This window comes from Piliocolobus tephrosceles, chromosome 18, assembly GCF_002776525.5.
Source record: "Piliocolobus tephrosceles isolate RC106 chromosome 18, ASM277652v3, whole genome shotgun sequence".
Lineage (NCBI taxonomy): Eukaryota > Metazoa > Chordata > Mammalia > Primates > Cercopithecidae > Piliocolobus > Piliocolobus tephrosceles.
The window spans coordinates 39,303,984-39,320,785 of record NC_045451.1 but is presented as its reverse complement, the minus strand read 5'-3'; the positions used below and the strand labels follow the sequence as shown (position 1 = coordinate 39,320,785).

General features: G+C 35.7%; 1 protein-coding gene across 1 annotated transcript in view; it reads right to left on the bottom strand.

Moving 5' to 3' along the window:
- Positions 1 to 16,802, bottom strand: part of RIT2 (Ras like without CAAX 2) — a 407,637-nt gene that overhangs the window by 297,650 nt on the left and 93,185 nt on the right. The gene's annotated exons all lie outside the window — the stretch shown is intronic.

Sequence of the window (16,802 nt, the reverse complement as noted above, 5' to 3'; positions counted from 1 at the left end):
AATATTTACCATCATGAAAATACAAAAGCATAAATCACTGGTAGAGCAAACACATAAATGAGGAAAATAAAGGGCTCAATACTACCACTACAGAAAGCCATCAAGTTATGACAATAAGCAATTAAGAAAGAACGAAAGAAAAAAATCAAAGAACAAATAATATACAAAACAACCAGAAAACAATGAACAAAAAGACAGAAATAAGTGTGAACATATCAAGATTAATCTTGAATAGAAACAGATTCAATTTTCCTCTTAAAAGATACAGACTGACTGAATAGCTTTTTTTAAATGATGCAAATATATGCTACCTAACAGAAACTTACTTCACTAGTAAATACACATACAGACTGAAAATAAAGGGATAGAAAAAGATATCCCAAGCATATCAAAAACAAGAATAAGCAACAACAAAAGTGCAGGTCAATATCCCTAAAAAACATAGATACAAAAATTCTCAAATAAAACCACTAGCAAACTAAATCAAACAGAGCATCAAAAAGATAATACAATATGATTAAGTGGCATTTATTCCAGAGATTCAAGGATGGTTCAACATATGCAAATCAATAAACATGATACAGCACATTGACAGTGTAAAGGAGAAAATGTATATGATCATCTCAATAGATCCAGAAAAAGCATTGATAAAATTCAATATCCCTTCATGACAAAAAAAAAAAAAAAATCCAAAACCTAGACATAGAGGGAACATACCTAACATAATAAGGCAATATATGACAGACTCTCAGCTAACATCATATTGAATGGGGAAAAGCTGAAAACATTTCCTCTAAGAACCAGAAAAATACAAGGATGCCCGCTTTTACCACTCCTATTCAACATAGTACTGGAGATCCTACCCAGAACAATCAGCCAAGAGAACAATATAAAAGGCAACAAATTGAAAAACGGTAAGTCAAATTACCCCTCTTTGCAGATGACATGAGCATATATTCAGAAAACCCTATAGACTCTACTAGAAAACACTTAGATCTGATCAATATATTCAGTAAAGTTGCAGAATGCAAAATCAACATACAAAAATCAACAGTGTTTCTATCACCAATAATGAACTAGTGCAAAAAGAAATCAAGGATTCAATCCCCATCTACAATAGTTACCAAAAAAAAAAAAAAATCCTAGGAATTAATTTAACCAAGGTGGTGAAAGACCTTTACAGAAAAGCTGCAAAACACTGATGAAAGAAACTAAAGAGGATACAAAAATCAAATGGGAAGACATTCCATGTTAATGGATTAGAATAATTAATACTGTTAAAACGGCCATATTACCCAAAGCCATCTACAGATTCAATGCAATCCATATCAAAAGAGGGGTGCATTTTTCACAGAAATAGAAAAAGCAATCTTAAAATGCATATGAGGCCAGGCACAGTTGCTCATGCCTCTAATCCCAGCACTTTAGAAGGCCGAGGCGAACAGATCGCTTGAGGTCAAGAGTTCAAGACCAGCCTGACCAACATGGTGAAACCCTTTGTCTACTAAAAATATAAAAATTAGCTAGGCGTAGTAGCTCATGCCTGTTGTCCCAGCTACTTGGGAGGCTGAGGCATAAGAATCACTTGAACCTGGGAGGCAGAGGTTGCAGTGAGCCGAGATCATGCCACTGCACTCCAGCCTCAGCACCAGAGTGAGACTCTGTCTAAAACAAAACAAAACAAAACAAAACAAATGCATATGTAACCTGAAAAGAGCCTAAATAGACAAAGAAAAAAGAGCAAAACTGAAGGCATCACATTATCTGACTTCAACATATATTATAAGGCTATAGTCACAAAAACAGCAAGCATGGTATTATTACAAAAATAGACACACATAGTCCAAGGAAGCAAAATGGAGCACCCAGAAATAAATCCACAAATTTATAGCCAATTGACTTCCAACAAAGTTGCCAAGAACATCATTGGGTAAAAGGTACTGTCTTCAATAAATGGTGCTGGAAAAAACTAGATATCCATATGCAGAAGAATGTAACGAGACTTCTGTCTCTCACTACATACACAAAAAAATTCAAAATGGATTAAGGACCTATTTGTAAGATCTGAAACTATAAAACTACTACAAGAAAACATAAGAGAAACACTCCAGGACATTGGGCTAAGCAAAGATTTCTTATCAAATACCTCCAAAGCACAGACAACAAAAGCAAAAACAGACAAATGGGACTGCATTAAAACAGCTTTCTACACAGCAAAGGAAACAATCAACAAAATGAAGAGACAACCTGTTGAATGGGAGAAGATATTTGCAAACAATTCATCTGACAAGGCCTAATATCGAGAATATATAATGAACTCAAAAAACTCAATAGCAAAAAAGTAAATTAATTAATTTTATAAAATAATAATTTAATTAACAAGTGAGCACAGAACTGGAAAGGATATTTCTCAATAGATGACACACAAATGTCCAACAAGTAGATGAAGAAATACTCAATATCATTAATCAGGGAAGTGCAAATTAAAACCAAATGAGACATTATCTTATCCTGGTTAGAATAAGTATTATCAAGTAATGAAAAAATAAAAGATCCCCGTAAAGATGCAGAGAAAATAGAACTCTTACACACTCATGGTGAAAATGTAAATTAATATAGTGATATGGTTTGGATTTATGTCTCCACCCAATTCTCAGGTTCAGTTGTTATCCCTAATGTTGGGGCCTGGTGAGAGGTGATTGGATCATAGGGGACGTTTCTCATGAATGATTTAGCACCATCCCCTGAGTACTGTTCTTGTAATAGTGAGTGAGTGAGTTATTGAGATCTGCTTGTTTAAATGTGTGTAGCACCTCCCTCATCTCTTTCTCCTGCTCCAGTCATGTAAAACGTGCCTTCTTCCCCTTTGCCTTCCACCATGATTGTAAGTTTCCTGAAGCCTCTCCAGAAGCAGAAGCCACCATGCTTTCTATGTAGCATGCAGAACTGTGAGCCAATTAAACCTCTTTTCTTTATAAATGACCCAGTCTCAGGTATTTTTTATAGTAGTGCAGGAACAGATTAATACATACAGCCATTATGAAAAACAGTATAAGGGTTTCCAAAAAAAGTAGAAGTAGAACTATCATATAATCCAGAAATTTCACCACTGGGAATTTATCCAAAAGCAATGAAATTATTATATCAGAGGGATTCCCATGTTTGCTGTAGCACTATTCACAGTAGCAAAGATAAGGAATCAACTTAAATGTCCATCAATGGACGAATGAATAAAGAAAACGTGATATATAAACACAATGGAATACCACTTGTCCATTAAAAAAATGAAATCCTGGCATGTGCAGCAACGTGGACAGAACTGGACCTCATTAAATTAAGTGAAATAAGCCAGGCACAGAAAGACAAATATCATATGTTCTTGCTTATAAGTGGAAGCTTTATTTTATGGAGGTAGAGAGTAGAATGATATTTACCAAATGCTAGGAAGGGTGTGAGTGGTTGGGAGTCAGGGATAAAGAGAAGTTGGCTAATATGTGGAAACATACAGTTAGATTGAAGGAATAACTTCTAATGTGTGGAAGCAGAGTAGGGTAGCTATAGTTAACAATGAATTGTATAATTCAAAATAGCTAGAATATAGGACTTGAAATGTTTCTAACACATAGAAATGGTCAATACTCAGGATGATGGATACCCTAAATACCGTGACTTGACCATAACATATTCTCTACATGTAACAAGATATCACATGTACCCCATAAATATGTACAAATATTGTGTATCAATAAAATATTTCTGAAGTTTCCATATTAACCTCTTGACATTTATTTATTGGTAAGCCTCTTCCACTAAAATGTAATCTCTATGAGGGCAGGAAATTTGTTTTGTTCATTGCTATAGCCCATCTCAGAAATAACATTAGATATGTATTAATTATTAAAAAATGAATGAACATGTGACAGAATATTGATAGGTAAAGCAGCCAGGAGTAAGACTTCTCCTAACCTGTAGAATTCAACAGTAATAAGATTATACTAGCATATTTAAACAATAAGTGATTTATTCAAAAAAGCTTATCATGAATGCTGAGAAAAGAGTGTTTACTCAATTTTTCTGGGAGTGAAATCATAGTCTATTTTGGAGTACAGAATAAAGTGTTGTAGTCTTTATTGCAAGACCAATGCAGTCGTGAGAGATGTTTTACACATTCTTAGTATGACATCATTAAAACTTTCAGTTCTCTTAACTTCCTTGGACTGATTCAATACCAAACAGACAAGTCATATATTCCAATGTAAGACAGCTGTCATGGAGATCATATGCTACTCATATCCAGTTTTTCAATAGAGATTTCACATAGTAGATTGGATCAGAATTTCCAATTATAACTTATTCTCTTTTATGTAGTTTCGCCACAGGAAAAGTTATGATAATTGTACGTGCTTTGAGTAATTTCGGTTGCGGTGACAGTAATATCTCATTGCAAGTTAATAAATTGACATTATGGTTGCCTTTCCATTCTCTATGAATAAATTCTCTGAGACTTCAAAGAAGAGCACAAAGTCTAGGTTGCCTTTTCCTGACAGCATTCCATTTCACCATTTTCATCTTATAGTTCGATTAATTCCTGCTAAGGAAATCAAAACATTCATTTTGTCTTCAGCAGAGTATAAAGCAATTATATCTAAATTATTTCATATAAAAATCATGGAAAATAATGTCAACACTGCATTTTTATAGATGAGGAAAGGCCAGCGATACATGTTAAATTTTTCAAGGTTGAAGGGACAATAAGTACTTTAGTCATTCACTCAACAATTTATTGATAATCTGCTATAAAGCACACACTGATCATTTTTGGGAGACTCAATGACTAAAATAGCATTTTTTTTTTATTATACTTTAAGTTTTAGGGTGCATGTGCACATTATGCAGGTTTGTTACATATGTATACACGTGCCATGTTGGTGTCCTGCACCCATTAACTTGGCATTTGTATTAGGTATATCTCCTAATGCTATCCCTCCCCACTCCCCCACCCCATGACAGGCCCCATGTGTGATGTTCCCTTCCTATGTCCAAGTGATCTCATTGCTCAGTTCCCACCTATGAGTGAGAACATGCGAAGCTTCGTTTTCTGTCCTTGCAATAGTTTGCTGAGAATGATGGTTTCCAGCTGCATCCATGTCCCTACAAAGGACACGAACTCATCCCTTTTTACGACTGCATAGTATTCCATGATGTATATGTGCCACATTTTCTTAATCCATTCTATCATTGATGGACATTTGGGTTGGTTCCAAGTCTTTGTTACTGTGAATAGTGCCACAATAAACATACACGTGCGTGTGTCTTTATAGCAACATGATTTATAACCCTTTGGGTATATACCCAGTAATGGGATGGCTGGGTCAAATGGTATTTCTAGTTCTAGATGCTTGAGGAATTGCCACACTGTTTTCCACAATGGTTGAACTAGTTTACAGTCCCACCAACAGTGTAAAAGTGTTCCTATTTCTCCACATCCTCTCCAGCACCTGTTGTTTCCTGACTTTTTAACGATCACCATTCTAACTGATGTGAGTTGGTATCTCATTGTGGTTTTGATTTGCATTTCTCCGGTGGCCAGTGATGATGAGCATTTTTTCATGTGTCTGTTGGCTGCATAAATGTCTTCTTTTGAGAAGTGTCTGTTCATATCCTTTGCCCACTTTTTCGTGGGGTTGTTTGATTTTTTTCTTGTAATTTTGTTTAAGTTCTTTGTAGATTCTGGATATTAGCCCTTTGTCAGATGGGTAGATTGCAAAAAGTTTTCTCCCATTCTGTAGGTTGCCTGTTCACTCTGATGGTAGTTTTTTGTGATGTGCAGAAGCTCTTTAGTTTAATTAGATCCCATTTGTCAATTTTGGCTTTTGTTGCCATTGCTTTTGGTGTTTTAGACACGAAGTCCTTGCCCACGCCTATGTCCTGAATGTTATTGCCTAGGTTTTCTTATAGGGTTTTTATGGTTTTATTTCTAACATTTAAGTCTTTAATCCATCTTGAATTAATTTTTGTATAAGGTGTAAGGAAGGGATCCAGTTTCAGCTCTCTACATATGGCTAGCCAGTTTTCCCAGCACTATTTATTAAATAGGGAATCATTTCCCCATTTCTCGTTTTTGTCAGGTTTGTCAAAAGATCAGATGGTTGTAGATGTGTAGTATTATTTCTGAGGGCTCAAACAGCATTTATTTTCTAGCTAAGGAAGACACATGTAACTAAATAAGAAGCTAATATGTGCTTTGAGAAAAAGAATAGAAGAGAGTGAGTGTATTCTGGAGGTTCGATGGTGGTCAATGTAAGCATGTTTGAAAAAAAGGCATTCGAGTCCTGAAGCAGAGACTTGAAAAAGGTAAGGATGTTAGCTCTTTGAGTATTTGGAGAAACGTGTTCCAGGAAAGGAAATATCAAGTGCACAGATGTCAGTGTAAGACATTATCTGGCATGTTTCAGAAACAAAGGGGATAGTAAGGATATCAAATAAATGAGGAAGAATGCTAAGAAATAAAAGTCAGATGGTCAAGGTATGTCACTCATATGCTTTTATAGGCCATTGTCAGTTAGCTTTTACTCTGGGTGAAATGAGGAGCTACTGAAGGGTTTTGAACAGAGTGACATAATCAAGCATATGTTTTAAAAAGAACTTTCTGGTATAAAAATAGACACATAGATCAATGAAATAGAATAGAAAGCCGAGAAATAAAGCCACATACCTACAGCCAACTGATCTTCCACAAAGTCAAGGAAATCCTTTCTCCATACACTGGAGAAAGGACACTGTATTCAATAAATGGTGCTGAGAAAACTGGATTGTCATATGCATAATAATGAAACTGGACCCCGATCTTTACCATATACAAACATTAACTCAAGATGGATTAGAGACTTAAATGTAACACCTGAAAATATATTTTTTTAAAAAAACTAGATAAAAACTGAGAAAAACTCTTTTGGACATTATCCTTGGAAAGTAATTCATGACTGAGACCTCAAATACAAATGCAACAAAAATAAAAATAGAGAGAATTTAAGTAAACTAAAAAGCTTGTGCACAGCAAAATAAGTAATCAACAGAATGAACAGACAACCTGCAGGACAGGAGAAAATATCCACAAACTATGTTTCCAACAAAGGGCTAATATCCAGAATCTTCATGGAACTCAAACAACTGAACAACAACAAAATAGCTCATTATAAAGTAGGCAAACAACATAAAAAGACTTTTTTTTTTTTTTTCAAAAGAAGACACACAAACAGCCAACAAATACATGAATAAATGCTTAGTATCACTCATCAGAGAAATGCAAATTGAACCAATGAGAAATCACCTTACACCAGTCAGAATGTTTATTATTAATAAGCCAACAGGCCAGGCGCAGTGGCTCATGCCGGTAATCCCAGAAATCTGGGAGGCCAAGGCAGGGGAATCACTTGAGGTCAGGAGTTCAAAACCAGTCTGGCCAACATGATAAAACCTCATCTCCACTAAAAATGCAAACTTTAGTAGGATGTGGTGGCACATGCCTGTAATCACAGCTACTCAGGAGGCTGAGGCAGGAGAATTTCTTGAACCGAGGAGGTTGAGGCTGCAGCGAGCCGAAATCATGTCACTGCATTTTCAGCCTGAGTGACAGAGTGAGATTCTGTCTCAAAAAATAAATATATAAATAAATAAATAAAAAATAAATGAATAAATTCAGCAAATAGCAGATCTTGGTGAGGATGCAGAGAAAAGGGAATGCTTATATATTCTTGGTAAGAATGTAAATTAGTACAAACTCTGTGGAAAATGATATCAAGATTTATCAGAAAACTAAAAATAGAACTACCATTTGATTTAGCAATACCACTACTGAGTACCTACTCGAAGGAAAATAAATCATCACAGCAAAAAGGTACCTACACTTGTAAGTTTATTACAACACTATTCACAATAGCAATGACATGGAATCGAACTAAGTGTCCATAAAAGAAAGACCGTATAAAGAAAGTGTAACATGTATTTGACATATCTATATGTCACATAAATATATATATCACACATACACACACACACACGCATATATATATGCCATGAAATACTACTAAATCATAAAAAATAAAGAAATTATGTCTTCCGCAGCAACATGGATGACATGCAACTGGAGACAATTATCCTATGTGAAATAACTCAAATATAAATTCAAATATCATATGCCCTCATTTGTGAGAGCTAAATATTGTGTACACATGAACATAGAGTGTAATGATAGATATTGAAGATTCCAAAAGGTGGGATGGTCGAGGGGTGTGAGGGATTAAAAATTACTTAATGGAGACAAGGTACAATATTCAGGTGATGGCTACACTATAAGACCAGACTTCACCACTACACAATATATCCATGAAACAAAACTGCATTATTACCTCTCAATCTATAAATAAATAAATAAATAAATAAATAAATAAATAAAGGCAAAAAAAAAAAATCTCTGTTATAGTGAAAATAAGCTGCAAAGTGAGGCAAGAGTAGAAACAAGAATCTAAAATAGTAATCTAGGCTGGGGATTCTTCTGGTTCAGATCAAGATGGTAGCAGTAGAGGTAGTGAGAATAGATGAATGTTGTACATATCTGAAAGTAGAGTCAACAAGACCTCCTGAGCGTATATTATGTGGCCAAAGAAAAAAAATCAAGAAATAGTCAAAGGTTTTAGGCATGAGAACCCAGAATGATGAGATTACCACAGAGATAAGGAAGGCTGGCCAGACACGGTGGCTCATGCCTGTAATCCCAGGACTTTGGGAAGCCAAGGCAGGTGGATCATGAGGTCAAGAGATTGAGACCATCCTGGCCAACATGGTGAAACCCCATCTCCACTAAAAATACAAAAATTAGCTGGGTGTGGTGGTACATGCCTGTAGTCCTAGCTACTTGGGAGGTTGAGGCAGGAGAATCACTTGAACCCGGGAGGCAGAGAGTGCACAGAGTTGAGATCATGCCACTGCCCTCCAGCCTGGCAACAGAGCAAGACTCCATCAAAAAAAAAAAAAAAAAAAAAAAAAAAGGAAAGCAAGAAAGCAAAAAAACAAGAAAGAAAGGGAAAGGCTGTAAATGAAAAAGAATTTTTTTTTTTTTTTTTTTTGTAGAAAGAACCAGAGGTCAGCTTTGAACAGGGGAATTTAGGAATGTCTATTAGGCATCTAAATGGAGAAGTTGAGTTGGAAGCTGGAGATACAAGTATGAAATTCAAGAGAGAAATATAAGATGGAAAAATAAATTTTGGAGTTGTAACATATACATTATACACAAGGCCATGACACTGAAGACAATCACCAATGAAGGGAATGTGGAGAGAGACAAGAAGAAGACCAAACGCTGAGTCTCAGGGGGACTTCAATATCCAGGTAAACAGGAAGAGCCAGACAGTGTCAGAAAAGCTGTTACAGAGGTTAGAGGAAAATCAAGAGAATATGATATGCTGTATGCCAAGTGAAAAAAGTGGATGAAATCCAAGAGTGGTAGAACATATCAAATGCTGCTGGTAAGTTAAAATGGAGATAATTGATATTGTCATTGGACTAGTCACTAAAGAGTCAAGGTAACTCTCATAAAAGCAATTTCAGTAGAGTGATGAGATGAAAACATGGCTAGAGTTGATTGAAGAAAGTAGTAGAAAGGGAATTAGAGTTTGGTGGTATATTCAACTCTGAGCAGCTTTATAGCAAAGCAGTGGAGAAATGTGAAAGGCACTAGTAGAAGAAGTGGGGTCAAAAATGAATTTTTAATTTTTCTTAATATTTAGAGTGGAAAAAACACCATTTTTATGATGATGAGAAGTGATTCATAAAAGAAAAGATTGTTTTGAGCAAGATTTTTGATTTGGACATGGGGATGGAATCTACTGAATGTAAACCACAGTACTGGCTTATGCAGGAGCACTGGCAGTTCACCTAAGTTAACAAGTGGCAAGGCTAAGTGTGGACTCAGAGTGGTGGGTAGCTTTGGAAGTATCTTCTGAAAGGGAGTCTTTAAAATTTGTCTTCTGGTTGTTTCCATTATCTAAGTAAAGTAGAAAGCAAGGTCATCAGTGAAGATAAGAGGAGAAGTTGGTGATTTTAGGGGAGTGAGCAACTGAGTAGTTTATGACCTGGATATGTACTCCAGGGCACCATTAAAAGCCTATTTAAGATCAAGCATAATACGTTTAAAGTGAGACCAGGTTTCATGGTCATACTCAGCTGCTCCAGTGCAATTTCATAAAAGGTTTAGGTTTAATTTGGGTGGTGCTTAGCTTACTATTTCAAATGAGAGAGTTAACGGGTCTGAAATTATACGACCATAGAAATCTAACTTAGATAACAGGGGAAAAAAAATGACACCGAAGTTGCTCATGCATTCTTTGTATTCCACAAATGTTTTGATCATTCCTAATAAACATATACTGTGCGAGGTCCTGTAGGAAAGAAATTCAAAACAAAGCAGGCATGTTTCCTGACATCATGGAACCTACTTTTTGTATGGGAAGATGAACAAAAAATTAATATAACTTTTAATTCAGAATTGAATAAATATGATTAAGAAAACAAGCTGTGTGCTGATACAGGAAATGCACCTGTATGTTTTGCATTCATATGTATGTAAGTGTGTATGTGTGTGTATGTATGCCTATATGTTTATGTGGTAAGCAGTTAATTTAGGTAAGATGATCAGAGACCTCCCTGAGGAGATGTATGCAAACTGAGACCTGAAGAATGAGTAAGAACTTATTCTGTAAAGAGCAGAAGGAAGGTGTTTAAGGTACAGGAGAGTATCTTGACAAAACCCAAAGGCAAAGAAGAGGTTGCTTGGCATATTTAAAGAACTAATGGGAGTCCAGTGTGGTTGGTACACAGCAAGCAAGAGGGTGTTACAGGATCCATTTGGAAAGAAAATAAGGAGCCAGGATGAAGGCAGAATTCAATATCCAATTTAATTAGTTTCATATGAATTATTTTTCTATCCTATCACATTCAAACATTCCAGAGTCATTAAAAAATATAATTATTCAAGTTTAGTTTATAGGCCTTGATTTCCTTCAAGAGTTACACTGGAGCACTTATTCTGCCTAGTAGTAATATCCTCCCTTCTCCACACCCCTTCAGTAAGTATCTATTCAGTGTTGCTCTGTAGACCATGGCTCTGTGGTTTGCTCTCTAGAATAATTGGATACATTAATCTATGCAAATATATAAATGACTCCTAATGGCTCTGGGCATTAACTCTCCCCTGAGCATTTACATTTTAACAAGAATTTTCTAGTGACACAAAAGAGTGACTCTATTAGTGTACATTTTAGACACAGAACAGGCCATTTTAGTGTAATTCAAACACAGTATTTTTCTAAATTCATAGCTTAAGAAGTATTTGTTTTTCTACAAGAGATATTGAAAAATATATACTTAATGTGGTACATTTGTTCCATGCTGGTCTAACAGCCATTGAGCATGAGGCTATCTGCAGATGACCTGTCTATATTGTTGATGTACTTTGCTGCTTATATGAAGTCCTTGTTTTTTCAAGCTTCCCAAATCATTCAGGAACACTTAACTCTATATATAGCATTTTATTCTTTTTTTGTAGAACGGTAACAAGTTCTACAAAAACCAATTGCTCAGAAATAATATAAATCCTTCAGTTGAGAGTATTATGCAGTTTTCATGGTTTGTAAATGAAATTGGAAGTCTAAAACACTAAAAGAGGAAAAGCATTCTCGGTTGAGTCAATTACAAGAGGATGTGTTCCTTGAAAATAGAATATGTAAGTATAGTTGGAAACTTGTTGGTCTTGTGAGTTTCTGGGCACTGTAAGAACCAAATAAATGGATGGGCAAATGAGGTAATAAAGTAATAACTGATTGCTCAGTTGTTAAAGTCGTTTTCTTTCCATAGGGAAAGCAACCCTAAGAAACAATTGGTTAGGTTCTTAAGGCCAGTTTTTTTGTATCTAAATTGAGTTCTGTATTAATGTAATGACCTTAAGTCATCTTAAGGCAATGAGACAAAAAAAAAAGAAAGAAAGAAAAATTAGACTCTAGACAAAGAGATATGATCAGCTCTCAAAGATGATGAAATAAAAGTAGGCAAAGAAACTCAATGAAAAAGCAATTCTTGCCTATCATTGTGCACCTTTCACTCCTTTGCTTTGAACAATGACTGAAACATAAATATTTGTTAAGGAACTAATATTGAATAAAGAGGAAGGATTAGGAGAGCAGAGGAGTAAGATGAGAAAAAATAAAGACTGATTGACATTAGCACAATGCTTTTAATTTGTCACGAAAATTTTCTTTTGCTAATCATTTTAGGTCAAGAAATAGTAATTAACAAACACAGAGAATTTTTATAAAAGACTGCTAGAACACCTTTGATTAGTATTAGTTTAGTTGCTCACCAGGACTCTAAAGTTACTATAGCAATATCTAGAAATGATTAATGCTTTCCTAGAAATGTATTTGCTTATTAATTTTCCATTTAATGAACACTTTATAGCATCTGCTACATGTTTAACATTCTGTTTAGGTCTGGGATACATTAGTAATAACATATTGGGCGTTTTAAACCTTTATGACACTTTAATTTGACAGATAATTATCCAAACAATTATTTAATTTGTTAGAGATTAGTGATATTAAAAGTATTCAAGATTCTAAAAGAATACATAAAGGAAAGGCTTATTTTTGGGAAGTCAAAAGAGGTGCTCTTGAGGAAGCAATATTTAAATTTAAGTTTAACAGAAAACAATGAGTGAATAAAGCAAAGATGTAGGTGAAAAAGTGAAGAGCATTCTGGGTAAAATATGGGTGAAAATGCCCTAAGACAGAAAAGGGCTTGACTAGTCTGTGGATCTAAAATAAGGTGGATGTGGTTAATGCCCAATAAAGAAGTGGCAAGTGTGGAAACTGAAGACATAAATAATAGCAAGACCACGAGAGTCTTCACTTTGTTCTTAGAATTTGTTTATGCTAAAACTAATACAACACTAGGGTGCATCTAACAGAGATTACAGTAGTCCAAATTTAAATTTTTCAAGATATTTTTTGGTTCTATGTAGAAACCAATTTTAAAACAAGTCCAAATTGGAGATGGGTGTGGCTTAGAAAAAGATTACAGAAAAGGTTATAGAGAGATGGGAACAGTTTTAAAACCTGTTATAAAGGTAGAAACAACAGAATTTTGTGAGTGGTTTAATGTAGAAGTTTAAATAGGTATGATGAATTATTCATGGGTTTCTGGCATGAGATGCTGGTGGGTAGGATGCTTTACCATGAGAAAGAATACTGGAAAAAGTAAACATCAACTACAGAAAATCAGCTATTAGTTAAAGTTGAGGCATGTTTAGTTTCTCTGCCTTGGAACTATCAAATGGAAAAGTTAAGCAGGCTGTCAGTAATATTCATCTTTCTCCCACAGAAGAGTATAAGACTGTAGGTATCTAAACCCTTAGCCAGGCCTGCAAGATCTTCAAAGATCTGGTGCCTGGTAATGTATTTAGCTCTCACTTTCCGTCCTACACATCATACCATTTACTCTACCCTTGGGCTTCTGGTTCCCAAAATGCCCCAGCTCTGTCACTTGTTGTACTGTCTTGTCTCGGTGCCTAAACTTTTTGTTGTAGCAATCCCTCCTCTTCACCGGCCTAATTCCTATGCATCTTTCAAAAATAAGTTTAGAACAGAGATTATCTGCTCTAACCTGTCAAACAAAATTATGACAGGCAATTGTTTTGGACTGAACTCCTGCCCTGGGCCTAACACATGAGACCAAACCAAAATGAAGTCACTCACGCTAGACGCCACAAAACCAAACTGAAATTTCAAGCTAGCAAATAGACCTGTGAACAGATCAATCCTTTCTGAAAGCAAGAGATTCCATTCTATCTGAATCCGTGTAATAAAGAAGTCTCCTCTGCTTTAACCCTTTCAAAAACAGTAATGTGAAGTAACCTGATGTTAACCAATCAGCTTTTCCTTTCTACTGTTATAAATTCATTGGTTACTGATGTTGAAATTGTTGCCAATAAATAAGGGAAACAATTACTCCTTGGGAAGAACAGTGATATCAAATACTGTATCTAACTGTTTTCACTGATAAACGGATCTCACATTTTCCGAATTGAGGTATATTTGAAAGAAGAATAACTCTAAGCTGAATATAAGGGAGAAAATAAAGCCATATATATCCCTCAAATATTTCAGAGAAAAGGCTATTTAAAAGCCTCAATCAGTAGGGTAACAAACTATCCAAACAAACAATCCTAGAGAAGGATTGAAAAATATTTATTTCCTATCTCAATTGTGAAAAAAGTATCCTTGATAGGTGTTATGCTTTTATAATTTGTATGACTTTCAAACTGCACTAATATGAATTTCCTCTTGAGAAGTCATTAAGTCAGCCACACTGAGTTATAGTTATGTAGCAGAAGTAGGTGAAAGGTAAATTATTTTGGACATGTACCTTCTGCAAGCAGGATACCAATGGAAAATTGTTAACCAATATTCCCACTAGAAAGGCCAAGAAATGAAATGATGGGAAAATCGAATCCAAAGTAATAAAGTACTCTATGTTTCCATTTTCAAACTTCTTCCTCTAAAGCTGTTTTATTTATAGCCAGATAAAGGTATGATTTTAGCTATCTGTTAGTACTGAATGTCCAGGTATCTTAATCTCAAGTGATAGATGTGCCTCATGGATAACTAAAGGAGACATCATCATATACTTCTTATTTCTTCTCTTTGAAGGAGTCATTTATGATTTATTCACATCTACTGCCCTTATTCAAGCTGTTAGATGTGACAGGCTGGTGAACAAGAGGCTGGTTTTTGAGACACCAATACCTATAAAGTTTAAAGAATAACAGAAAATAATAAACAACTGAGTGAATTTCTGATTTCATAAACTATATATTATATTATTGAATTTTCCAACAAGATAAAAGATTCAGAGATTTTTCCAAAGATTGTCCCTCTTCTGTAACTGACAGTGTGTGGTATGAAGCTATTGGCATTCTAGAATTTCTAAGATATTTAGAAAATTGACTTAGAGAATTATCAAGCAACTGTTGCAGCTAATCACTTCTAAAACTTTGCAAAGTAGTTACCTTCTCTTTAGAAACAAACCTCAACTTAGTGAGGAAGCCCTTTCCAGTTACCACATACTAATTGCATGTACTTAAATATAATCAATTTACTTCAACTGATGAGGTGGTCTTAATAAACAATCAGACATTTAAAAATAAGTATGTTTTATATCTGTCAGCAATGGTATGCAAGCTAATATTCTGGGGCCTTTCGGGGAAGAATACAGGAGTATAATTTACAGGATGACACTGAATATATCAAGTTAGATCTTGAATTAAAATTTCTTGTTGAGCATAATAGAAACTAGATGATCTTACCCATGGGTGGGGTGAGGATAAGAGATATTCAGACTGAGGGAATAAATAGGGTAAGTAATGGGGAGTGGTTAAAGGAGCTCACCATCCAGACAACCACTCAGCCATGAAGCTATATGCCCCCATCTCTGGGAAATAATGCTTGTTGTGTTTTTAATACCAGTGTGTTTCTAAGCAAAGAGTACTACTGTGGACTCTGCTTGAAAATTTCCAACCAATTCTTTAAAGTAGGTTTTTGAATGAGTAAGGCAATTTTAAAGATATCTTTTGTGCTTTGAATGAGGGAGAAAACTTGTTCCCCAATGCAAAGCGTCTACAGTATATTATGACAGAAAGACAACTGGGTAGGAGGAATAAAACATGGGTGGTGTTTTGGCTCTAGCAACATTTTTACACCTTAAATGTCAGTTTCCTAACCTTCAGGATGAGAATGATGGATAATGTTATGTCTATGTCTAACGTTCCAAATGCACCATTAACATGGTTAAATAACTCTGCAGTAGAAAATTCAGAGACTGACAGAAGTGAGTAAATGACCAAATACATATATATTCACATCAACTTTACTATCCAGAGTACAATTTTATTATCCAGAGAAACTTCTCAAATGCAGCTAGATCTCCATTATTAGATACTGAAATCACTTAATGGATTCCAACCACCATTTACCAGAAAGAAATAAAATAGAACAGATAATACTAGGGTACCCGGCAAGAAGTAAGGACAGATATTGTCTCTTGAAGCTTCTGTTGTGGTACTGAGAGACAGGACTAGCTGGATTTCCTAGGCGGACTAAGAATCCCTAAGCCTAGCTGGAAAGGTGACCGCATCCACCTTTAAACAGGGGGCTTACAACTTAGCCCACACCCAACCAATCAGAGAATTAGGCAAAAACAGGAGGTAAAGAAATAGCCAATCATCTATTGCCTGAGAGCACAGTAGGAGGGACAAGTATTGGGATATAAACCCAGGCATTCAAGCTGGCAAGGGCAACCCCCTTTGGGTCCCCTGCCCTTATATGGGAGCTCTGTCTTCACTCTATTTCACTCTATTAAATCTTGCAACTGCACTCTTCTGGTCCGTGTTTTGTTAGGGCTAGAGCCTAGCTTTCATTCGCCATCCACCACTGCTGTTTGCCGAGGTCACAGACCTGCCTCTGACTTTCATCCCTCCGGATCCAGCAGGGTGTCTGCTGTACTCCTGATCCAGCCAGGCGCCCATTGCCATTCCCGATAGGGCTAAAGGCTTGCAATTGTTCCTGTGCTGCTAAGTGCCTCAGTTCGTCCTAATCGAGCTGAACACTAGTCACTGAATTCCATGGTTCTCTTCCATGACCCACAGCTTCTAATAGAGCTATAACACTTACCGCATAGCCCAAGATTCTATTTCT